This window comes from Primulina eburnea, unplaced genomic scaffold (assembly GCF_022965805.1).
Source record: "Primulina eburnea isolate SZY01 unplaced genomic scaffold, ASM2296580v1 ctg618_ERROPOS3241678, whole genome shotgun sequence".
Classification (NCBI taxonomy): Eukaryota; Viridiplantae; Streptophyta; class Magnoliopsida; order Lamiales; family Gesneriaceae; genus Primulina; species Primulina eburnea.
Window position 1 is genome coordinate 3,511 of NW_027331397.1, and position 27,963 is coordinate 31,473.

At 38.4% G+C, this 27,963-nt stretch overlaps 1 long non-coding RNA gene across 3 annotated transcripts; it reads left to right on the forward strand.

Moving 5' to 3' along the window:
- Positions 1 to 27,431, forward strand: LOC140821520 (uncharacterized). Of its 3 annotated transcripts, XR_012115777.1 has the most exons (4): positions 1 to 299; positions 26,484 to 26,613; positions 26,831 to 26,882; positions 27,157 to 27,431. It is a non-coding gene; the product is annotated as an uncharacterized lncRNA (long non-coding RNA). The 3 variants fall into 3 exon arrangements; XR_012115776.1 differs by having other exon boundaries at positions 26,831 to 27,431; XR_012115778.1 differs by having other exon boundaries at positions 2 to 275; positions 26,831 to 27,431.
- The last annotated feature ends 532 nt before the right edge of the window (positions 27,432 to 27,963 follow it).

The following is a 27,963-nucleotide window of genomic DNA, read 5'->3' on the forward strand; positions in this document are numbered from 1 at the left end:
ACAACTTTTTGTAGGATTGCACCTCTGATGCAGTAAAAATTGACCAAATCGGATATTTTTTTAGCTAGGAGAGTTTTGTTTAATTAGGTCTCAGACTCGGGACTTCCTTTCAAATTTGAGATTTCTGGCATTCGACCAGTTGCCCTAGCTTCGCCCAATCTCACATCGATTCACTTTACCACAGCAGCACTGGAATCTGGCCTCGATAGCCTCGGCCGTAGCATCGTCAGAATCCTCTTCTTTTATCCGTCTGCAGGCGCCTCGAAAGACGGCGGGTAAGAAATCAACACTTACGAAAGGTTAGGCTGCTTTCCAATTATTTTACTCTAACAGAACTCTTCAAATTGAGTCCCCTATGTTAATGTTTTCTTTTTTTCTCAAGTACTCATCCTCCTTTGGGATTCCTCTTTCCAAATCCTAGTGTCAGCTACCATAAAATTGTAATCAGGGAATTTTTTGTGTTCTTGATTTGTTAATTGTTTTTTTACATTCCATTGATTTTTTTTATTGTAGTTACCAATTCTTTTGCCTGAGATTGATTTTTTGGGGTCTTGACTTCTTTGATTTTGCAGTTTTCTGTGTGTTGAGAAGAAATTGATTTGTTTTCCTTGTTTTTCTAATTCTATGTCGTGTACTGTGATGATACAGATAGTCGGTGTATGTAACTAGTGTTTTGAATACTATTTAAAGTCCATTATTCAGGGTTCTAGCATATTTTTTCCTAAAATGAAGCTATGTAGAAAGCTGCAGTGTGTGCTTTGAATAAGTATTATTAAGCTCTAGCAAAACCAATAATTTAGTTCCTGATTATCTATTTCTTAATTTTTTCCTGAAAAATGGGTTAAGTTTGTTACTGACTGAAATTACCAATTTTAAATAGGTTTCTGTTTGATTGATTTTAACAAAAAATAAATAAGACATTGTTGGTTCGGTTTAGTAGGAAAATGAATTGGGTTCATTCAGTTTTGAGCACTATATACCCATCCCTAGAATCTCTGCCTTCTCACAAAAAATTATATCTTTCACCTTTGAGTTTCGAAAAGCCCTTACCACTCTATGGCTCCAATCAATGTTTCTTGCTGCTGCCTTTGAACCAAGTTCTCAAATCTCACATATTGGAGTATGTGGCAAGAATACTAGGGAATTCGAAGGAATTATTTGATGTGCCTTTGAACCAAGCCCTTACCATTCACATTTTGTACCTTGAGTTATCCTCGAGAATTTCTACCTTTCATTTTGTTGGGTGTTGAAAAATGATTTTTAAATGTTTTGTTAAACTTAACATTCAATTTTCATTTCTATGCTTTAAATATAACTTTTTTATAGGCTTTTAATTATATTTTAATCAAGTTTTAAACAGAATTCAGTTCTATATTTTGAAAGCCATGTTAATTTGATGTTTCCATATTTTAAATTATGTCAGTTTACTTGAAATTTAGATTTTTAGTTGTTTCACAATCCCAGAAAGTTGGTAAGTTTTAAACTTGCTTTCCATATGATTAAGTTATTTAGATCATGACTTTGAAAACTCTTATTTAGATCATGATTAAGTTATCCCAGAAAGTTGGTAAGTTTTAAACTTGCTTTCCATAAGTTAGTTAGAAAGGCCGAACACATTTTGTTGCCACGATCCCAACTCCTAACAACAATTGTGACGGGTGCACACTAGCTAGGGACAACACACCCGCATTGTCCGGACAGAGTAGGGATTGGATGATGGCTGAAGGACCATGTTTCGGGAGGCCAAAACCAAACTTCCGTAAACAGTTTTTGTCTTGGTAATGATTAGAAGGTTTCGTTCCTTGGTTTTGGTGTGGTTTTGTTTTTAGCTGATTTTGTTAAAAGTGGGAATGGTAAATTTACAAACAATTTGCGCTGATCTACATCGGCGACGGTTTTATGAACCGTCTCTAGATTGGCGACATTTTTAAAACCGTCGCTATTACCGACGATTTTGCTTAAAACCGTCGCAAGTTGTCTTCCCATTCCTCCCTCCCTTTTTCTCCGTAACCTTTTCCTTCTGTGATAAATTTTTCTCTCTTAAGACGATTTTTAGTTTCGAGTTGGGGCAAGTTTTTTAGCTTCAATTCTTGGTAAATTTTTTAGTTTGGGTTAAGATCATGAAATTTGTTAGCTTTTCGTATAGGTCGTTTTCCAGCTGATTTTTTTGCGCGTGCACAGTGCTCCGGCGTCTTCTACGGTCAGATTATAAGTTTTTTGTAGATTTATACATAGTTTAATTTGTTTTTATTGTATGTTATTTAGAAATTAGATAATATATATACATGTTTGTTATTAAAATATTATATAATTTAAATGTTCAATTAATTGTCAAAATTAAAATTATTAAATCTGTCTACTTATGTTGTTGAATGAGAACTAAGGTGTAACGTACCGTACTTTTACTATTCAAAATTTGCGGAAAAATTAAAATTTTTCTTAAATAAAACGTGAACATTCAAAATTCAATAAATGAATAAACTATACGTCTCATTAGTTGTTGCAACAAAAGATTTGAATTTTAAAGTTTGACAAAAGTATTGAATGTTTTTCATAAATTTTAAAACATGGCGGTCCTCAGGTTTAGCCTCCCGCTCAGTCCAAGCCTGCTCCTTGGTCCCCACCTCCAGCCTCCTCATAAACATCCTCACCTGCATGGATCAAGTCTAGTGAGTCTAAAGACTCAACACGTATAAACTGGAAGTAACAAGTACTACATAATAAAATCACATGCAACTTGAAAATAGAACATACATACTTAAAACCTGAACTTGCATATCAAAACCTGAACATACTTACATACATACTTAGACGTGTTGTCAACATAAACTTTTCTTAAACATGCTTGCATACTTGAACATACTTGAACATACATAACTTCATCATTTTACGTAGAGGCATGTTTCAAAGCAAGTGACCCATAACATAATCGCATGATCAGACTAAACCACACTACTGGGCTGACAAGGAAGAATCCACTGCCACATACATGAGATCCCCATTCATGCTTTAACGGGCAGATTGGTCCTTGTTCATGATTTAACGCATTCCTAATCCTGATCTAAACCCCTTCATAATTTAACGGGGTGGGTTGGTCCCCATTCATGATTTAACGCTTTTCAACCACTTACATAAATTGGTCACAAGACATTTAGCATACTTCAAAACTTTAAAATGTTTTCTTTGCACGTCGAACATACTTAACTTGGCGTTGAGAGATTCGTTGGATCTCGCTTAGGGCTGCTGCTGCACATACTAACAAGAATTTAAATACTTAACTTGCATAAATTAGACGTAGGTATTCGTGCTCACCCCGAATTCATTAAATAACTTAAAGACATTCTAAAACACTCGTGGCTTGACCTCATTAAAATCATCGTACTATACCCAGATATGAAACTCCAAAGCAAGCAATCTATTTTCCCCAAAACATGAAGTACATGGACCCCGTGCCTGGGTCCGTGTATGGGTCCGTGTAGGTGCGCAAAGGAACTACCCGGGAAGTAGAAGGGACACGGTCCATGTGCCCAGGTCCGGCTCCAGATCCATGTAGGTGCGCAAGAAAGAATACTCGGAAAGAAGTGGGGACACGGAACCCGTGCTAGGGTCCGTCTAAGGGTCCGTGTAGGGGCAAAAATTTGACACTCTGAAGGAAACAAAGGCACGGACCCCGTGTACGGGTCCGTGTACCTGCGCAAGTTTGAAATCCACGAAAATTTAATACATGTATTGCTTAACATTATAAAATTGATCGTGCGGACTATGAACCTACACATCGAGACCGATCCTAAAGTTATACCACATTGATAAAACCTGTGCAAACACCCCGAAATCACGACGCCCATCCTAACACAATATAATCTCATAAACACGGAATTTGACACCAATCGTTTCCGACGACTTCTAATGAATTCAAGTGCCTATCGACAGTAACCGGCATACAAAATACCAACCCAACATCATACTAATCATACCTAGACGAAGCAGCGATCACCCGTCAATTCTCAACGAAGCCTGCAACAATAAAACTTCAAGAACACATCAATATATAATTTTCTGAAAAAAGCAGTTTGAGCAGTCCTACGAAAAACGTCACAACTCACTCAATTTATATCTATATATTTTAAATTAACTGTCAAATCGAAGGTATCGAAAAGTTTTACAATTTTTGTGTTGAAAGTTTTCTCAGAATCACGACCGAAATATCGCAGTATTTAAAAAGACAGTAAAAACGAGTTTTCATATCTAAAACTTATTTCAAAACTGATCCAAACCATTTTTCGCTCAAAAAACGAACGTCATACATGAATTTTTACGCATAAAAATAACACAACACATAATATGACGAGATCGATGCAGAAATAACAGAATATATGTGCCTTTGAATCTTTAATGTAACCGAAACGACAATAACGAAGCGAGAGAAGATGCGAGGTTGGTCCGGGACGAACATGCATGGCACTAGTTTCTTGCAATAAAACAACCGAAACTTGCTGGAAAAATCGAATGGAAGGGGCGGCTGCTCTCTAGCAAGGAACCCTAGGTTTTGCTCTTTAGAAAATTTAAAATCTGAATGTGTATGTGTTTTACGATATCTAGTGTGTGTTTGTGTGTGTGAGTGTGTGCGTGTGCGTGTGTTTGGGTAGGAAACAAGGGAGAATTTTGCTTAATTACCTCCTTAACAAAATAATTAAAGTATTATCTTCCTACTAACCTCTAATTAAATGTAAAGGCCTCTAAATTCGTATTTGAAAATTTTCGGAAAAATTTAAAATTTTCCTTTTTAAAAAAAATAAAATGTCTCATTCACAAGATAAACTGATAAATAAAAGTTAAATGTTCAAAATGGCAGCGGAAGAAATTAATGTTTGCGAAATAACAGTTAAAAATTTATCCAACGATAGATAAAAATATTTGAGCAATAAAAATAATAAATGCTGAAAAGTGAGGTCCTCGGGTCCCTCTACTGCCAACTCGAGCTGGCTCACTGGTCCTCGCCCTCGATCCCGACCTTGTCAGTACCTACAACAATCAAGTCTAGTGAGTCTAAAGACTCAGCATGCATATATCGTAAATAACAAGTAAATATAGTAAAATTTCATGCAACGTAAAAATATCATGAGACTGGCATAACGTGCAAATATCATGTCATGAGTAATTATAATACGTGCATAACTGAACTGAAATTCATAAGTGAAATGTTTTCTCAATCGAGCCCTGACATAAAATAACATGTAATAATTTTTCCGTGGAGATTATGTTCTACGCAAGTGGCTCCATGAACTGAACTGAACTGAACTGCACCGGTAAGTGACCACTGGGTAATGTAATAATCGTCTGATCAGACTAATGACACAGTATACTGGGTGGAAATGAACTGAACTGAACCGGTAAGTGACCATCGGGTGATACAATAACCTCATGATAGTGAAGTGGCCACGAGCAATATCGCATAAGTCTTAAAAATGAATCTTTTATATTTTTATGCACATAATATAATTAAATGGCGTAATTAAATATCCTGTAATAATTTTACCACATGGGTTGTATCTTTTCCAGGCTCGCTGCGACCTAAATTTAACATGAAAAATATGCAAATGATTTTCTTGACCAAACTTTGTAATTGAATCCAAAAACGAGACAATTACGCCCAATGATTTCGTATTTAATCATGACTCCGTGCCAACCCGAACCAACACCGAACCATCAATTATTCATGATTAAAATGCACTTAAAATGATGAAATAATGCTCCTAAAATGGTAAAAGTCGAAATTTTCGTGAATGGAGGCCAAAACATGAAACGCTCTTTCGAGAATCAATTTGGCACATCGCACCGTAAATTCTCGTACGACCTCTAAACTGATCCGAATCACGAACGGCCAAAAACATGACCTTTCTAACTCGATGCGGTACTGTCCAGTCCAAGTCCATAGGCTAAAATCCAACCAAGAACTCAAACAAGCCTCTGAACCGAAGCAGCAAGTTGCTGTCCAGAAATTCCAGCAACCGCACTTGTGCTTACATTGCTTTGTTTGTGAGACTATTGACCATTGGGGCTTCAACCACCGACCATAGACTCTTCCCAACACCCTAAGGAATTATTTGAACCATGGCTAAGGGCTCTAGGCCAGCCACAATTCGAACCACTCCAGAAATCAAACCACACGTCCCTCCCGAACACCAAACCAGCGCGTGGGAGGTTGCTATGGTTCTTGCTGTCATGGACCTTTCCAGTGGTCATTTGATTGACCATGGCACAATCTAGACATAAAGATGTATGGTATGAACCGTGGCTATGGCCAACCAAGATTCACACCACACCACAAAAATCGAACTACACTTGCTGTAAAAATGAAGGGGGCCGAAGGGGGGCTGTTCTTGTTTCATTCATTTGAAAACCGATTCCACTATTGACCAATCCTCAAAAGGGTGACTTGGTCACGTCTTAGACATGATAGGGAGGTGTTCTAACCATGGCTATGGGCCTCTAGGGCAGCCAAGGTAAGAAACTCTCCCTTGACAGCAAGCAACAAAAATCGAAGCACAATATGGCACTAATGACGAGTTGCTGTCAATACTGAGTTTCCTGCGGGTATGGGGCTGAATGAACGGACCAATATGGTCATAACATGTCCTAATACATGTCTAGATGCAGCCTTGAGAGCCTAGGATCGAGCCATACACTGCAGCAACAGAAACAACCGAAAACGTGAGAGCACAAGGGAAAACCGAAAATCTGCACCTTGGTTTCGAAAATATTTTGTCATGTATTTCGTTTTCCCTTCAAATTTGTGTACATGCGATGTTTTAAAATAATAATATGACTTGATTGAAGAGTCAATAAAAATATAAACATGCCTTGGTTTCGTTTTGAAAAGATGGCTTTCTCACGATTTTTTTCTGAAAAATGCTCTCAAATTTTCGGTGCAAGGGAGAGGGGGAAATGGTTAGGAGAATGAAGGGGAGTTGCAATATAAAAGGGATTCAAATGGCATGACCAAGTCTTGCTCTCTTTGAATTTGTTGGATGAGAAAGTGGTTTGATATTCAAGAGATCGTTGGAGGGATAAGGGAGGTGCAATGACCGATTCTTCAAGGCTAAGAACAAGGTAAGGATAATGATTGATTAATAATTAATGGTGATTAAAAGTGAAAGGGTTATCATACTAGGAAATAACAAGGAAAGGGTCAAAGGTGGTGAGTTGTCAAAGAAATTTTATGACACCTATGGGGTGGCCGAAATTAGGCTAACAAGTGGAGAGGAAATATTGCTTAGTTAGTGTATTTTAAATTTTTAGAGTCTTTTATATCCTTTAAATAATTTAGTGAATTAACACATTAATTATGGAACCTAAATAAACTTATTTCCTACTTACCTCAAGTTACTTAAATAATTCTTTAAACATTCTTTTACCTTAAATTAATTTACTAGTTAGCTAAAATAAATTCTGAGAATGTTTTCTTAATATTAAATTTTATCTCAAAACTCCAACTCCAGTCCGACCTCACTTAATTAAATGAAAAGATAACAATCAAACTACTCCATAAAATAATTAACTTTAAAGAAAACAATTTAAATACTCATGCAATAAAAATCATTTTAATTTAAATACTATAATTATGCATGGTGTGGGGACCCGGGCTCTAAATCTTTTTCTTGGGATTAAATGGATTTTTATTCTAAAATGTGGGTCAATTTTTCGCTTTTATATTTAAATCAAAATGTAACTAGACAAGCACAAGTTCTTTATTTAATTTACAACATACAAACATAAAATCTATGTCCTGTTCCGTATGTCCTCAACTAACCAGTAATAAAATACAGTACATAACAAAAGACAACTACTGGTCCGTCTGCTAGGCCCGAGATCTCCACGCTAACACGATCATCTCTGTCTCGACCCAAATCCTGCCCCACCTGTTGTTATGCACACATACAGACATAACAACAGCCGGAAAACCGGTGAGAACACATCCCAGTATAAACATGTGAACATGCATATAAATACTATAAAACATGAAACATGCTGATATGAATGTCATTCATATAAAATCATGAAATGCGAGCCTAATCATGTCTAGATGCGACTCGACTAAAACTCTAGGGATCCCGGTGTGAATAAGACGATCTATCACCTACCCTCCCAATCGGGGTGACGGTACGTCTTATTCCTAGACTTCGGCCTGATCTGTATCCACGTCTACAAAGGGGCGGTGATCTTCCCCTAAGCTGGGATAGAACCGAACATCTAGAAGTCTGCCTGATCTCCAGACTGTCCTATCTTAATGCATGAATACAAAATCTGTAAACAAGCATAATCATCTAATGCAATGTAACATGATCTGTAAACAAAGCATAATAAGAATGGAATACAAGTTCTAATAAACATCTAATGCAATGTAACATGATCTGTAAACAAAGCATAGCGAGATTTGCATACAAGATCTATAAACAATTCTATAATAATAATACCTATATCAAGATATAAACAATAAAATTCGTATGTGGTTTTGGTTGGGAAACTCAAATGTGATCTCATTTGAGTCGTGATTCCCCAAAACAAAACATGTATTATACCTTTCGTCGTAGAATTGCTGTTACAGTCGTGAAGATGAATCTGCAATAGAATGTCTAACACTTTCTAGGAAATGTTTCTTTAACACTTACTAATCAAATGAAATCTCGCGCCTCTATTTATAGACAATGATCGGAAGATCCGATCCACTTCGGACGCTCCGATCTGACACACTTTGGACGCTCCGAACTCACTTCGGACGTTCCGAATCCTGCATGTCTTCCACGTCTCTAGCCAACTGTCTCGGATGATCCGAACTACGATCGGTCGATCCGAACTCTGCATGCCATCCATGTGTCCAGCCACCTGGCTCGGACGCTCCGAACGCCGAACGGACGATCCGAACGCATCGGACGATCCGATCCTGGTTCGGTCCTTCGGGTCTCACCGAAATATAAATAATCCAACATTCTCGATATCGGTCAATCTAATCTCAATAGATATCATTTCTTATTTCTTATGGTTATGTACAATCTTCACAACATATCTATGAATTCGTACCTGTCAATCATTGCTCTGGGCATTACACATGGCTTATACGTAATCAACTTTACGGGTTCTACAACCCTTCCCCCTTTAAAAGAAATTTCGTCCTCGAAATTAAAACTCACCGAATAACTCGGGGTACCGACTCCTCATCTCTGGCTCAGACTCCCACGTAGCTTCCTCCTTTGAATGTGTAACGTACCGTACTTTTCATACTCAAAATTTGCGGAAAAATTTAAAAATTTTCTTAAACATAAAATAACATTCAAAGTTTGACATAAAATATCTCAACCAAGTCCCCCATAGGACATGGTTGTTCAAAATAACCACAATAAAATTGCTCACAAAAGGTTTGCTCAAAGTATTTCCATCAAAATATGAAATCAGAGTAATTTAACTTTTGCCTAAAACTTAAACATGGCGGTCCTCGGGTTTAGCCTCCCGCTCAGTCCAAGCCTGCCCCTAGGTCGCCACCTCCTGTCTCCTCAACCACATACTCACCTGCATCGATCAAGTCTAGTGAGTCTAAAGACTCAACACGTATAAACTGGTAGTAACGAGTAGTACATAATAAAATCACATGCAACTTTAAAATAGGACATACATACTTAAAACTTGACTTGCGTATTAAAAACTTGAACATACGTACATACATACTTAGACGTGCCATCAACATAAACTTTCATAAACATACTGCATACTTGAACATACATAACTTCATCATTTTGCGTAGATGATGTTTCAAATAAAGTGACCCATACATAATAACCGCCTGATCAGACAAACCACAGTATTGGGCTGACAGGGACGTGTCCACTGCCACATACATGAGATCCCCGTTCATAATTTAACGGGCTGGTTGGTCCCCGTTCATAATTTAACGATTTCCAACCATGATCTAACCCGTTCATAATTTAACGGGGTGGAGAGGTCATCGGCCACGTTCACCGACTTCCAAACCCATTCATAATTTGGTCACAAGACATTTAGCATACCCCAAAAACTTAAAATATTTTCTTGCACGTCATACATACTTACTTGGCGTTGAGGGATTCGTTGGACTTCGATCGGGGCTGTTGCTGCACATACTAACATGAACTCACATACGTAACTTGCATAACTTAGACGTAGGTAATCATGCTCACGTACGAGTTCATTCAATTCCTTAGGACGTTCTAGAATTCCCATGACTCGACTTTGTAAATCATTGTACTAAACCATGACATCAAACTCAAAGCATACTATAAAGTTTTTCCCAAAATAGAAGGACACGGACCCCGTGCCTACCTCCGTGTAGGTGTCCGTGTAGACTCGGGTGAGGAGGCTCGAAAGGAAGGGTGGACACGGACCCCGTGTCAGGGTTCGTGTGGGGGTTCGTGTAGACTCTGGAAAAATGCACTATGGAAGGAACAAAGGCACGGACCCCGTGCCAAGGTCCGTCCATGGGTCCGTGTACCTGCGGGACAAGTAAAGCTTCGGAAATTCTAAACAGGTTTTGCTTAAAAATCTAGACTCAATTGCACAGACCACGAATCGACACCCCAAGACTCATCCTAGCATGCCATAACATCAAACCATATTCGTACAAATTCCCAAAGCGACGATGTTCCCCTACGACACATACCATTCAAAACGTAGCAATTGACACCAATTCGTTCCCTACGACTTCTAATGCATTCGAGTGCCTATCGACACTAAACGACGTATCAATTAACATCCCAACATCATAATAATCATACCTAGATGCAGCAACGATCACCCGTCGATCCCCAACAAAGCCTGCAACATAGAAACTTCAAGAACACAATTTTCGTTAAAGTCGCAGTTTGAGCAGTCCCACAAAAAGTGCCATAACTCACTCAACTTTTTTCCAAAAATCTAGAATTTTATATCAAATCGAAGGCATCGAAAAGTTCTACAATTTTCTGGTTGAAAGTTTTCTCAAAATCCTGACGGAAAAATCGCAGTTTTCAACAGAACAGTGAGTTACGAGATTTCAGATCTAAAAAGTATTTCAAAACGCATTCAAACTATTTTCCGCTCAAACGACGAATGTCACCCATGAATTTTTACGCATAAAAATAACACAACACATAATATGACAAGATCGATGCAGAAAGAACAGAATATACGTGCCTTTTGATATTTAAAATACCGTAACGACGATATCGAAGCGGAGATGGCGTGAGAGTCGATCCGGAACGAACGTGGCGCTAAAATCTTGTAATAAAATTTATGAAAGTTGCTGGAACTTTTCAGAGAGTGGGGCGGCTGCTCTTGGTTCTTAGAACCCTAGGATTTTCTCTTTTTAAAATATAAATCTGAATGTGTGTGTTTTGGTGTGTGTAAAAACATGTGTGTGTGAGTGTGTGTAACGTGTGTGAGTGAGTAATTAGGGGAACAATTTGCTTAATTAAATAATTAATCAAGCTATTTAAAATGCTAACTCCCTTAACAAGTCAATAAAATAGTAATTCACTACACACCCTTAATTAAATCCCTTAATTAAAATAACACACACAAAATGCTAACTTTAAAAGTGCAAACTTTTAAATCACTAGATAGATAAATTTGGCTTTAAAATACTAACAACTTAATAAGTTAGTTAAAATACCCCAACCTCAACTTAAAAATAAAATACCACGTTAAAATTGCCAAAATCATCACCGGTTTTTTCCTCGCGATCCCGCATCGAATATTCGCCTGAATCATGAAACTCAAGAAAACATTTTAACGTGCATCGCATACGCATAGTTAATTTAAAATGATGCAAATAAATAAATAATGAATTAAAACACAAATTAATGAAATAAACATGCATTAAAACCATTTAATAAAAATACATAAGGAATTTAATGAATTGCACACATGTGGTTCATGTAGACCTCAAATTTTTGAAACGTCACAATCTATCCCCCTTAATTTGAATTTCGTCCCCGAAATTCGCTTATCCTTGATAATCCAAAAATTAGATTCTTAATTCTAGTATCCCAACAATCCACGCTACCGCTGCGCTACTATGATAAATTAAGCCTTATGTTGTCCTTACGTCTCTTCAATCCTAATTAAATTGACTACCAAAAACCTCGTTGGCGAAATACAACTTAAAACGACTTATGGTAACTTAGTTTACTTTACTACGACCTCGAATTCTGACTTTTCTTGTCGTTCCCAATATTAGAAATGGAGGTTCAAACTTATCGTATCTTACCTTCTTTATACTATACATGTAATGTCCACGACTTATTACATTAGCATTTATGCAGTTCAACTTAAGAACTCTTAGCACCAAAGGTTACTGATCAACTTCTATCCTCAGCAATACACTAAAAAGTTAAACCTTATCTTAACCCCATAATAATATTGGCCTACAATCCTTGAATCGGATCTTTCCTTACGACACCAAACTTACGTAACTTAGCTATCTACAAGTACTTCCCAAATATAAAATTTTTGCCAACCTTTAATTTCGAGTAACAAAAATCCATAAAACTCAACATACACAATGTTGATCTTCTACTTAAATAATAAAACCTTTCTAGCATCAATCACATGCTTAAAATATTTTCTTCACGATTACAATATAGTTGAGGCTTAAGACACTTGGACCTTCCTCATTGGAACGAATGTTCCACTTAGATGTATCCTCAATACTCAATTAATTCTAGTGTATAAAACTTAATAAGTTTCCTTTGTTAATGATGGACTAACTCTAATATATCAACTCCACTTATAATCCATAGAATTCAGAATCCCCATATCAAGCTTTTAGATTTCTTACTCAATAAAAATCTTAATATTCATTCATTGATAACTTATGTTGAACACCACTAATTCCCTTTTGTTTTTATTTCACCCAAAAATTTCGTATGAACAAACATCCCATAAATTTGAAATTCAACCTTACTCAACCCAAATAGTTTTGGATAACATAATTCCAACACACATATTCACTTGTTCCCGAGTTTCTTAATAACTTACAAAATTTTATCAAGACAAGATATCTACCTCAATTCTTACAAGCGCATATCTATTAACCTAACCATCAACATACCCAACTTTCTAGAAAACTTAAATTCTAGCAAAGGTATAGTCCTAACTGTTAAGATCAGGATTGAAACTTACGACACATCAAAATTAATTTCCCAAAAATTTTCTAATTCAATGTCTAGTTTTATAACTTAACTAACCGATCAACTTTACCATAAATCGTCATTACTTTGAATTATTAATTTGTCACATCATTAATTCACATATGTTTAACTTTTCAAGCCTAAGGTTGATCCATCCAACCATGTCCCTGATTACCATTCATTATAATCTTATAACCCAAATGTTTCGAGGTTCTAAATATCTCTTCGAGCCTATATCATCGAAAATTTCGATCTTTTAAACCGTTCGATCCCACATACTGATAACCTAGTCCCCAAATTTCTTAAAAATTACAAAATTAATACTTAATTTCCTCGAAAATTATCGAATTTTTCCTCAATCTCGAAAATTCCACAATTACTCATAAGTCCTCAATTATGGTTATTACTATTAGATCCTTAAAATTCTCAATGCATGGCATTCAATCCTTATAACTAATCTTACATTTCCATCAATACTAAAAATCCCAAATTATACATAATTTTTTTTTATACTCCTAAAGGTCGTCACAAGATTTCGGATCATTAACCCTTAAACGAAATTTTCAAAACTTAACTCAACTAGTAACCTCGAATCATCATCAGTATTAAAAAAAATATATCTCCTTCCCGAAAGCATTCAGAATTTTCATACTAACTTATGACTCAAAGAGTAGAACGTCAGTGCTTATTAACCAAAAATCAATATGCTCAAATCGTTATCAATATTTCGTAGCACCCAAAAGTCAAATTCTTAATCATGTCCAATACCACAAAACCAACATGCATGAAAATCATATAGTTTCGCTTTTCATGTCGTAATATGCATAAAAACTTTAAAGATCCAAACTCAAACCACAACAACTGATAAATATGCACTCTCAACGTATGTCATACAAACATACAACTGATAGCATTAAAAACATGCACATGCTGAAATCATGACTTGATGCTTACTACATAAAATAATTTAAAACTTTAAAACTTACAGACTTGAGGTGTGACTTCGTGAGCTCCTTGTAACTGGCAGTAGGCATAACCCTTTACAAGAACACCGCTCTGATACCAACTGTAACATACCGTACTTTTCATACTCAAAATTTGGGGAAAAATTTAAAATTTTTCTTAAACATAAAATAACATTCAAAGTTTGCCATAAAATATCTCAACCAATTCCCCCATAAGACATGGTTGTCCAAAATAACCACAATAAAATTGCTCACAAAAAGTTTGCTCAAAGTATTTCCATCAAAATATGAAATCAGAGTAATTTAACTTTTGCAAAAAACTTAAACATGGCGGTCCTCGGGTTTAGCCTCCCGCTCAGTCCAAGCCTGCCCCTAGGTCGCCACCTCCTGTCTCCTCAACCACACACTCACCTGCATCGATCAAGTCTAGTTAGTTTAAAAACTCAACACGTATAAACTGGTAGTAACGAGTTGTACATAATAAAATCACATGCAACTTTAAAATAGGACATACATAATTAAAACTTGACTTGCGTATTAAAAACTTGAACATACGTACATACATACTTAGACGTTCCATCAACATAAACTTTCATAAACATACTGCATACTTGAACATACATAACTTCATCATTTTGCGTAGAGGATGTTTCAAAGAAAGTGACCCATACATAATAACCGCATGATCAGACAAACCACAGTATTGGGCTGACAGGGACGTATCCACTGCCACATACATGAGATCTCCGTTCATAATTTAACGGGCTGGTTGGTCCCCGTTCATAATTTAACGGGGTGGAGAGGTCCTCGGCCACGTTCACCGACTTCCAAACCCATTCATAATTTGGTCACAAGACATTTAGCATACCCCAAAAACTTAAAATTTTTTCTTGCACGTCATACATACTTACTTGGCATTGAGGGATTCGTTGGACTTCGATCGGGGCCGTTGCTGCACATACTAACATGAACTCACATACGTAACTTGCATAACTTAGACGTAGGTAATCATGTTCACGTACGAGTTCATTCAATTCCTTAGGACGTTCTAGAATTCCCATGACTCGACTTTGTAAATCATTGTACTAAACCATGACATCAAACATCAAAGCATACTATAAAGTTTTTCCCAAAATAGAAGGACACGGACCCCGTGCCTACCTCCGTGTAGGGGTCCGTGTAGACTCGGGTGAGGAGGCTCGAAAGGAAGGGTGGACACGGACCCCGTTTCAGGGTTTGTGTGGGGGTCCGTGTAGACTTTGGAAAAATGCACTCCGGAAGGAACAAAGGCACGGAACCCGTGCCAAGGTCCGTCCATGGGTCCGTGTACCTGCGGGACAAGTAAAGCTTCGGAAATTCTAAACAGGTTTTGCTTAACAGTCTAGACTCGATTGCACGGACCACGAATTGACACCCCAAGACTCATCCTAGCATGCCATAACATCAAACCATATTCGTACAAATTCCCAAAGCGACGATGTTCCCCTACGACACATACCATTCAAAACGTATCAATTGACACCAATTCGTTCCCTACGACTTCTAATGCATTCGAGTGCCTATCGACACTAAACGACGTATCAATTAACATCCCAACATCATAATAATCATACCTAGACGCAGCAACGATCACCCGTCGATCCCCAACAAAGCCTGCAACATAGAAACTTCAAGAACACAATTTTCGTAAAAGTCGCAGTTTGAGCAGTCCCACGAAAAGTGCCATAACTCACTCAAATTTCATCCAAAAATCTCAAATTTTATATCAAATCGAAGGCATCGAAAAGTTCTACAATTTTCTATCTGAAAGTTTTCTCAAAATCCTGACGGAAAAATCGCAGTGTTCAACAGAACAGTGAGCTACGAGATTTCAGATCTAAAAAGTATTTCAAAACGCATTCAAACTATTTTCCGCTCAAACGACGAATGTCACCCATGAATTTTTACGCATAAAAATAACACAACACATAATATGACAAGATCGATGCAGAAAGAACAGAATATACGTGCCTTTTGATATTTAAAATACCGTAACGACGATACCGAAGCGGAGATGGCGTGAGGGTCGATCTGGGACGAACGTGGGGCTAAAATCTTGTGATAAAATTAATGAAAGTTGCTAGAACTTTTCAGAGAGTGGGGCGGCTGCTCTTGGTTCTTAGAACCCTAGGATTTTCTTTTTTAAAATATAAAATCTGAATGTGTGTGTTTTGGTGTGTGTAAAAATGTGTAAGTGTGTGTGAGTGTGTGTAACGTGTGTGAGTGAGTAATTAGGGGAAATATTTGCTTAATTAAATAATTAATCAAGCTATTTAAAATGCTAACTCCCTTAACAAGTCAATAAAATAGTAATTCACTACACACCCTTAATTAAATTCCTTAATTAAAATAACACACACAAAATGCTAACTTTAAAAGTTCAAACTTTTAAATCACTAGATAGATAAATTTGGCTTTAAAATACAACAACTTAATAAGTTAGTTAAAATACCCCAACCTCAACTTAAAAATAAAATACCACGTTAAAATTGCCAAAATCGTCACCGGTCTTTTCCTCGCGATCCCGCATCGAATATTCGCCTGAATCATGAAACTCAAGAAAACATTTTAACGTGCATCGCATAAGCATAGTTAATTTAAAATGATGCAAATAAATAAATAATGAATTAAAACACAAATTAATGAAATAAACATGCATTAAAACCATTTAATAAAAATACATAAGGAATTTAATGAATTGCACACATGTGGTTCATGTAGACCTCAAATTTTTGAAACGTCACAGAATGATTAAGCCATTTGACTTTGACTCGCTTAACCAGCTTGTTCCGAAGCTTCTTCTCCTGTCTCTCTAAGATCTGCACTGGTCTCTGCTCACAAGACAGGTTCGGAGTAAGCTGCAACGGCTCAAAGTTCAAGACATGCGAAGGATTTTCCATATACTTCCTCAACATCGAGACGTGGAACACATTGTGTACTCCGGCCAGATTTTGCGGAAGAGCCACACGATAAGCTAGCGTCCCAACTCTGTCAAGGATCTCAAATGGTCCAATGAATCTCGTACTGAGCTTTCATTTCTTTCCGAACCGCATGACACCCTTCATAGGTGCTACTTTCACAAAGACATGGTCGCATAACTCTTCTGTCGACTCTGAACAGTCCTCATCCTATCACGGATCTTGACTACTACATCGGCTGTCTGCTGAATAATCTCCGGACCCTCTCTGATCTCTCTCCTACATCATCCCAATGAATAGGAGATCTGCACTTACGGCCATACAGTGCTTCATACGGAGCCATAACTATAGACGACTGAAAGTTGTTGTTATAGGTGAACTCTACCAATGGTAGCTTTGACTCCAACTCCCTGAAAAGTCAATCCTACAAGCACGGAGAAGATCCTCTAAGATCTGAATAACTCGTTATGACTGCCCATCTATCTGAGGGTGGAAAGCTGTGCTAAACAACAACTTCGTACCCATAGTCGAATGCAAACTCTTCCAAAATGAGGAAGTAAATCTGGGATCTCTGTCATATACGATAGAAACTGGAATACCATGAAGTCGGACTATCTCCCGGATGTACAAATCTGCATACTGAATCATGGTGAAAGTCGTCTTAATGGGCAAGAAGTGCGCTGATTTGGTAAGACGATCTACAATCACCCAGATAGCATTTGATCCTCTGACTGACTTCGGCAATCCGGTCACAAAGTCCATGGTAACATTCTCCCACTTCCACTCGGGAATGGGAAGAGGCTTGAGCAAATCTTCTGGTCTCTGATGCTCTGCCTTCACTAACTGGCACGTCAGACACTCGGATACAAACCGTCTGATATACTTCTTCATTCCTGGCCACCAATACAATAGCTGCAGATCTTTGTACATCTTCGTACTCCCAGGGTGAATAGAGTACGGCGACATGTGGGCCTCTGATAATATATCTGCTCGAAGAGTATCACTGCTAGGAACTCACATCATGTCTCGGTATCTCACAATACCGTCTCTGACTGAATACAACACACTGCCCTTGGCCTCGTCTCTCTGCTTCCACTTGGCCATCTGCTCATCTGCTAACTTCCCACTGTGAATATGGTTCAGAAGGGAAGACTGAATAGTCAAGATAGATAGACGGGGAACTCTACCTCGAGGATAAGTCTCTAGCTCAAACCTCTGCATCTCAGACTGAAGAGGTCTCGAAACCACTAAATGGGACATCACTGCGACTTTCTTGCTCAAAGCGTCATCAACTACATTAGCTTTACTCGGGTGGTAGCTAATGTCACAGTCTTAATCCTTCACTAGCTCCAACCAACGCCTCTGACGCATGTTCAGCTCTTTCTGCGTAAAGAAATACTTGAGGCTCTTGTGGTCGGTAAAGATCTGGCAATTCTCTCCATATAAATAATGCCTCCAAATCTTCAAGGCAAACACCATGGCTGTCAACTCTAGATCATGGGTAGGGTAGTTCTTCTCATGATTTTTCAACTGTCTAGAAGCATATGCTATCACTTTCCCACGCTGCATCAATACTGCGCCAAGACCGAGCTTCGAAGCATCGGTATACAGAACAAACTCACCGGGCCCTGACGGCGTTGCCAATACTGGTGCTGAGTTATGAGCTTGCTTCAAAGTATCGAAGCTCTTCTGATATTCATCGCTCCACACAAATTTCACATTCTTCTTGGTCAATGATGTGAGTGGAACGACAATAGAGGAGAATCCCTTAATGAACTTCCGATAATATCCTGCTAGCCCAAGAAAACTGCGGATCTCTGATGCATTCTGCGGCACAACCCAATCTCTGACTGCTGCAATCTTCGCTTGGTCTACCTCAATACCGCTGCTGGAAACAATATGACCTAAGAATGCCACCTTCTCTAACCAGAATTCGCACTTACTTAACTTTGCGAATAACTTATGCTTCTGCAAGGTCTGCAACACTGTGGTCAAATGTCTGCTATGATCCTCTTGATTCTTGGAGTAGACGAGAATGTCGTCTATGAATACTATCACAAACTTGTCAAGATACGGCTGAAATACGCGATTCATGAGGTCCATGAAGATCGTTGGCGCATTCGTCGGACCGAACAACATCACAAGGAACTCATAGTGGCCATAACGGGTCCTGAAAGCAGTCTTGGAAACATCAGCATCTCTCACAGTCGTAACCCTTCACTAGTTCCAACCAACGCCTCTGACGCATGTTCAGCTCCTTCTGAGTAAAGAAATACTTGAGGCTCTTGTGGTCGGTAAAGATCTGGCATTTCTCTCCATAAAAATAATGCCTCCAAATCTTCAAGGTAAACACCACGACTGCCAACTCTAGATCATGGGTAGGGTAGTTCTTATCATGAGTTTTCAACTGTCTAGAAGCATATGATATCACTTTCCCATGCTGCATCAATACTGAGCCAAGACTGAGCTTCGAAGCATCGGTATACAGAACAAACTCACCGGGCCTTGACGGTGTTGCCAATACTGGTGCTGAGTTAAGAGCTTGCTTCAAAGTATCGAAGCTCTTCTGATATTCATCGCTCCACACAAATTTCACATTCTTCTTGGTCAATGATGTGAATGGAACGGCAATAGAGGAGAATCCGTTAATGAACTTCCGATAATATCCTGCTAGCCCAAGAAAATTGCGGATCTCTGATGCATTCTGTGTCACAACCCAATCTCTGACTGCTGCAACCTTCGCTGGGTCTACCTCAATACCGCTTCTGGAAACAATATGACCTAAGAATGCCACATTCTCTAACCAGAATTCTCACTTACTGAACTTTGCGAATAACTTATGCTTCTGCAAGGTCTGCAAAACTGTGGTCAGATGTCTGCTGTGATCCTCTTGATTCTTGGATTAGACAAGAATGTCGTCTATGAATACTATCACAAACTGGTCAAGATACGGCTGAAATACGCGATTCATGAGGTCCATGAAGATCGCTGGCGCATTCGTCGGACCGAACAGCATCACAAGGAACTCATAGTGGCCATAACGGGTCCTGAAAGAAGTCTTGGAAACATTAGCATCTCTCACCCTCAACTGGTGATAACCAGAACGTAGATCAATCTTGGAGAATACCGAAGCTCCTTGCAACTGATCAAATAGATCCTCAATCCGCGGAAGTGGGTACTTGTTCTTCACTGTAACCATGTTCAACTCCCGGTAGTCAATACAAAGTCTCAAAGAGCCATCCTTCTTTTTCACAAATAAGACTGGCGCGCCCCATGGTGAAAAACTCGGGCAAATGAACTCCTTATCCAGAAGTTCCTGAATCTGCTTCTTAAGTTCTTCCATTTATTTCGGTGCTAGTCAGTACCGCGCTTTGGATATCGGAGCCGTACCTGGCATAAGCTCAATAGAGAACTCCACCTCTCTCTCGGGTGGCATACCAAAGACGTCCTCAGGAAAAACGTCTAAGAAGTATCTAACAATCGGAACATCTGTGGCTGGCTGACTGGTGCCTCGGGGACATATATAAAAGTTGCTAAAAACTCCCGACACCCTCTATGCATGAGCTTCCTAGCCTTGACATAAGGAATAATACGCGGTAATGGAAAGTACCTGTCTGGCTCAAATAAGAACTGCATCATCCCAGGCGGTCGGACTAGAACAGATCTTCGCTGAAATTCGATCAAAACTCTGTTCCGCAATAGCCAATCCATCCCTAGAATGATGTCAAACTTTGGCATCGACAACACGATCAGATCCGCATAAACGAGGTTGCCATGGAGCTCAAGATCTATGTCTCGGATCACATTGGTAGCTGCCATCTCCTCACCAGAAGGCAATACTACTGAATAGGCTACATCTAGCCCAACGGTCTTGACCTTGAGGAAATTAGCAAAGACCTCCGAAATAAATGAGTGACTGGTCCCTGATTCTATCAAGGCCTTCGTAGCGGAACCAGATATAAATATTCTCCCTGAAAGGTTGGAATACTAAGCTGAACTCAATAATCACAAGAACTAACTTATAGACATGCAAAGGTCAAAGTTCTTCTAGCTTAAATTCCCACAATAATACTGAGTAGAGCATGCAATCCTATCGCAAATTCTAAGTTCAAAATCTTAATCCCGATTCCCAAAACATTGAAATTCAAATATAAACTTAAAGCTGTAAGATACCTGTCATCAGCATGGTTTCTAGGTTCGTCTCCGTAGCATGGAGAGCAAAAACTCTGCCTTGGTTAGGCAAATTCCTCTGAGGGCACTGCGGCAGTAAGTGGTCTAGGCTACCACATTTGTAACACTTCCCTGAGCCAAACATGCATGCTCCAGGATGGCGGCGTGAGCACTTGGGATAGACTGGATGCTCAAAAGTCCTCGGGGCTAGGCGTCCCCGCTGCTTCTGCTGCTGACCTCTGTTCTTGGGTTGGCCGTGAAAATGCCTCTTGTTCTGATGCTGCTGCTGAGGAGGAGGAGGGCGGTGTGGTACTGGCATCGGTCGCTTACCCTGTAGATCCATCTCAATGTCACGTTGGTCCTGCTCTGCAGCTAGAGCTCTTCAGACGGCAACATCATAAATAGTAGGGCCAGCCACCCTAACATCACGGCGCAAGATCGGCCGTAGTCCATCCAAAAAGTGCCGCAGCTTGGCACCGGCATCATTCTCAATTAGGGGCACGAAATGGCAACCCCTCTCAAACTTACGGATGAACTCCGTAACAGTCAAATCTCCCTGCCCCAGGGTCATGAACTCCCTGTTCAATCTAGAACGCACTTCATCAGTAAAATATTTGGAGTAAAATACCTCTGTGAAGCGTGTCCAGCTCAGCGTAGCCAAGTTTAGGGCTACCGACGCTCCTTCCCACCATAACCGGGCATCTCCTCCGAATAAATAGGTGGCACATCGAACTCTGTCTGCATCTCCAAGCTCCATGAACTCGAAGATAACCTCGAGGGACTTGATCCAGCCCTTGGCGATCATGGGGTCCGTCGTCCCTGAAAACTCCTTCGGACGCATCTTCATGAATCTCTCATACACAGCCTCGGGCCTTGTCGGCCTGGTCGCCACAGCATTGTTCCCCGCAAACTGTGCGAAGAACTGAGTCATCCCAGCTAGCATATGGGCATTTATTTCCGGTGGAGGTGGAGGTGGTAAATCTCTATTCTGCCTCTGCTCCTCCCCGTTCTCTTGGCGAGGCTCATCATTCCTAGTGCGCTCAAGAATGCATCTAGGGGGCATAATGTTCCACACATAACCCAAACATAACCAACATGCATAATTCCGTAATTTCTTTAAATTTAAGTAAATACTGAATAATAAAATCTGAACATGAAATGTTTCATGAGTGCATGCTGTTAGAATAATTCATGCTTTAAATAAAACGCGTAAATGTAAAACTTACAGAACGAAGGCGTGACTTCGTGAGCTTCTCGAGGTCAGTAGTAGTACAACCCTTTACAGAATCATTGCTCTGATACCAGCTGTAAAGGCCTCTAAATTCTTATTTGAAAATTTGCGGAAAAATTTAAAATTTTCCTTTTTAAAAAAAAATAAAATGTCTCATTCATAAGATAAAGTGATAAATAAAAGTTTAATGTTCAAAATGGCAGCGGAAGAAATTAATGTTTGCGAAATAATAGTAAAAATTTATCCAACGATAGATTAAAATGTTTGAGCAATAAAAATAATAAATGCTGAAAAGTGAGGTCCTCGGCTCCCACTACTGCCGACTCGAGCTAGCTCACTGGTCCCCGTCCTCGATCCCGACCTCGTCAGTGCCTACAACAATCAAGTCTAGTGAGTCTAAAGACTCAGCATGCATATATCGTAAATAACAAGTAAATATAGTAAAATTTCATGCAACGTAAAAATATCATGAGACTGGCATAACGTGCAAATATCATGTCAAGAGTAATTATAATACGTGCATAACTGAACTGAAATTTGTAAGTGAAATGTTTGCTCAATCGAGCCCTGACATAAAATAACATGTAATAATTTTTCTGTTGAGATTATGTTCTACGCAAGTGGCCCCATGAACTGAACTGCACCGGTAAGTGACCACCGGGTAATGTAATAATCGTCTGATCAGACTAATGCCACAATATACTAGGTGGAACTGAACTGAACTGAATTGAACCGGTAAGTGACCACCGGGTGATACAATAACCTCATGATAGTGAAGTGGCCACGAGCAATATCGCATAAATCTCAAAAATGGATCTTTTATATTTTTATGCACGTAATATAATTAAATATCATGTAATAATTTTACCACATGGGTTGGATATTTCTCAGGCTTGATGCGGCCTAAATTTAACATGAAAAATATGCAAATGATTTTCTTGACCAAAGTTTGTAATTGAATCCAAAAACGAGACAATTACGCCCAACGATTTCGTATTTAATCATGACTCCGTGCCAGCCCGAACCAACACCGAACCATCATTTAGTCATGATAAAAATGCACTTAAAATGATGAAATAATGCTCTTAAAATGGTACAAGTCGAAATTTTGGTGAATGGAGGCCAAAACATGAAATGCTCTTTCGAGAGTCAATTTGGCACATCGCACCGTAAATTCTCGTACGACCTCTAAACTGATCCGAATCACAAACGGCCAAAAACATGACCTTCCTAACTTGATGAGGTACTGTCCAGTCCAAGGCCATAGGCTAAAAGCCAAACAAGAACTCAAACGAGCCTCTGAATTGAAGCAGAAAGTTACTGTCAAGAAATTCCAGCAACCGCACTTGTGCTTACATTGCTTTGTTTGCGAGACTATTGGCCATTGGGGCTTAAACCACCGACCAGAGCCTCTTCCCAACATCCTAGGGAATTATTTGAACCATGGCTAAGGGCCCTAGGCCAGACACAATTCGAACCACTCCAGAAATCAAACCACACGTCCCTCCCGAACACCAAACCTGCGCGTGGAAGGTTGCTATAGTTCTTGATGTCATGGACCATTCCAGTGGCCATTTGATTGACCATTGCACGATCTAGACATCAAGAGGTATGGTATGAACCATGGCTATGGGCCAGAGGCCAACCAAGATTCACACTACACCACAAAAATCGAACTACACTTGCTGTAAAAATGAGGGGGGCCGAAGGGGGGCTGTTCTTGTTTCTTTCATTTGAAAACCGATTCCACCATGGACCAAGCCTCAAAAAGGAGACTTGGTCACGTCTTAGACATGATAGGGAGGTGTTCTACCCATGGCTATAGGCCCCTAGGGTAGCGAAGGTCAGAAACTCTCCCTTGACAGCAAGCAACAAAAATCGAAGTACAATATGGCACTAAGGATGATTTGCTGTCAATACTGAGTTTCCGGCGAGTATGGGGCTGAAAGACTGGGCCAATATGGTCCTAACATGTCCTAATACATGTCAAGATGCATACTTGAGAGCCTAGGATCGAGCCATACCCTGCAACAACAGAAACAACTGAAAACGTGAGAGCACAAGGGAAAACCGAAAATCTGCACCTTGGTTTCGAAAATATTTTGTCATGTATTTCGGTTTTCCCCTTCAAATTTGTGTGCATACGATGTTTTAAAATAATAATATGACTTGATTGAAGATTCAATAAAAATATAAACATGTCTTGGTTTCGTTTTGAAAAGAAAACGAACGAATATGACGACGGGGCGTGGAGGAGACGGAGTGATCTTCTTTTTCTTGTTTTCCCTCGATTTCTCTCTTGTTTTTCTATGGCTTTCTCACGATTTTTTTCTGAAATATGCTCTCAGATTTTCGTTGCAATGGAGAGGGGGAAATGGTTAGGAGAAAGGGGAGTTGCAATATAAAAGGGATTCAAATGGCATGACCAAGTCTTGCTCTCTTTGAATTTGTTGGATGAGAAAGTGGTTTGATATTCAAGAGATCGTTGGAGGGATAAGGGAGGTGCAAGACCGATTCTTCAAGGCTAAGAACAAGGTAAGGATAATGATTGATTAATAATTAATGGTGATTAAAAGTGAAAGGGTTATCATACTAGGAAATAACAAGGAAAGTGTCAAAGGTGGGGAGTTGTCAAAGAAATGTTATGACACCTATGGGGTGGCCGAAATTAGGCTAATAAGTGGAGGGGAAATATTGTTTAGTTAGTGTATTTTAAATCTTTAGAGTCTTATCTATCCTTTAAATAATTTAGTGAATTAACACATTAATTATGGAACCTAAATAAACTTATTTCCTACTTACCTCAAGTTACTTAAATAATTCCTTAAACATTCTTTTACCTTAAATTAATTTACTAGTTAGCTAAAATAAATTCTGGGAATGTTTTCTTAATATTAAATTTTATCTCAAAACTCCAACTCCAGTCCGGCCTTACTTAATTAACTGAAAAGATAACAATCAAACTACTGCATAAAATAATTAACTTTAAAGAAAACAATTTAAATACTCATGCAATAAAAATCATTTTAATTTAAATACTAGAATTATGTATGGCTTATACGTAATCAACTTTACGGGTTCTACATTAAATCCCTTAATTAAAATAGAATACACAAAATGCTAATTTTAAAAGTTTCAAACTCTTAAATCACAAAACAAATAAATTAGGCTTTAAAATACTAGAAACTTAATAAATTAGTTAAAATGCCCAAACCTCAACTTAAAGTAAAATACCACATTTTAAATTTCCAAAATCGTCTCCGGTCTTTTCATCGATCCCGCCTCGAGTAATCGCCTGAAACGTGAAACTTGGAAAACATGTTAACGTGCATCACCCAAACATTAAAATAATGCAATTTAAATAAATCTTGCTTCACTAAAATCATTTTAAAATTTAAATAAAATATTTAACAATGAAATAAATGCATGGGCTATACATGTACTGAATTTGGGCACTATATAAGGAGTTCGTATATTAATTTTTTTAATTAATGAGTAATTGATACCGATTAAGTAAAATACATCTTATTTATTCTTTGTAGGATAAAATGGATAACGATAGAAATTAGATATATTGTCGGTTGGAGTTTGGATTTCTAACGAATTTGATTAGCGACGGTTTTTATAGAAATTTTTTTTATAGTGACTTATGATAATTAACTTTTCGTATTTTCAATTTTGAGTACACATATCTTTTAAAACACGTATAGTTAGGATATGTGTGAATTGGACATGTGTATTGAAAACACAAATCACCGAGGATTTTTGCGTCCGAGGATTTCACAGCCAATTAACTTAATTGTTTCCAGTAACTTTCTATCCAAATCTTTTATTAATATTGCAAAAAAAATATTTAATTATGAATGATTAAAAAATTGGTGTTTGTCCAAGTATTTGTAAAGCCCAATAAATAGTGGCCATTTGCCTGTTGAAACCCTAACTGCAACTCTTCTTCTATAACCAGGTTGTGTACTTTTCGTTTTGGTAATTTCAAGTGAATTGTGATTAGGATGGGGAAGCCAAGTTCTAAATCGCAAGGAGATCTCCATGGCTTAAGGTGTCAACATTGTAATGGCCCCCTATCGAAAGAGATGGTAAGTCACCAAAAACCCTTTTGATTACCCAACAAATTATCCTCAAAACTAAAATCCCAACTCTGAATTCCACATGATACCAGTGAGTGGACTGTTTCACCACTCATCAAAGACAGTTTTTCCATGGTGTGGATCGCCATTTTTGTATCTTTTTCCTACTGCACTCTATTTTTTAATCGGACTTGTGATCTTTTATCTTTTTTACTTGTTGCATTAGATAGGATCAGCCATTGGAGGCACGGCATGAGCTTTTTATGGTTTCAACCACGGTATGAATGATGTTATATAATTTCGTATGATTGGTTAGTATGTTCTGGGTCAAGACACATAATTTGATTTGAATTATTGATTTTTCTGCATTGACTCATTTGTTTTAACTATATTGATTGGTGTATTAATTTTTTTTATATGTGATTGGATTTATTGTTAATTTGGGATTGTGTGTATCATACCATATGAGAAAATTTCTTCTGTTCTTTACAAACTCTTGCAATTTTAATGGAAATTTTGTGTTTAGATTCTCTAATGTCAATCCTTCTACAGCTATGCCGTTTGTTAGGAGGTGGATCAAAGGACCTATGTGGTTACATTTCCTCATTGGTGCATTTCTCTTGCTGTTGTTGTAGGAGTTGGTGTTGTAACCGTTTGTTTTGGAACTTATTTTCTCTTGGTATGGTGATGGTGGGTTGTGGATTACCATCATTATACTCAACCGTGGCATTTTTCAGTGCTGCTTTATGATGTGCATTCTATGCTTATGCCAGGACAAGTAATATTAATTGATGTTTTTAGTTGGAAGTACTTGAACATTCGGTGATATTGGGTACCCTCAGGCTTCGACAATATACAATGTTGAAAACTTAATTCCGGTGTTTTGACAAATAGACTTACCAACTGAACTAAGTAACTGAACTGATCATCAACTGAACACGTCATATGCTGAACTCAGTTCACTGATCGATACAACTGAAGTTCATTCTCGTCAACTGATTCTTTACCAGCTGATCTCTCAGCTGTACACGTCATCAGTTGAAAGCGACAACCGACAAATAGTACAAATATCAGCAAATAGTAGTGGAACGCCGCATTACAGAATGAACAGTGTACGACTGACAGAGTATATCGACGTGGCAATCAACGGTTAGAATATTCAAACATTCTTTAATGTTACCGTTGAGAGGAGAGCCTATAAATAGTCGAAGGCAGCAACTGAAGATTCACTCGACTTTCAGTTATCTCATTTTACTTGCTGTCACGCTGCAAAAATATTTACGTGCATTTAGAAATCAAAGCTCACGCTTATCAGTTATATCAGTAGTATTCAAGAATACATTCTCGAGCTTAAAATAG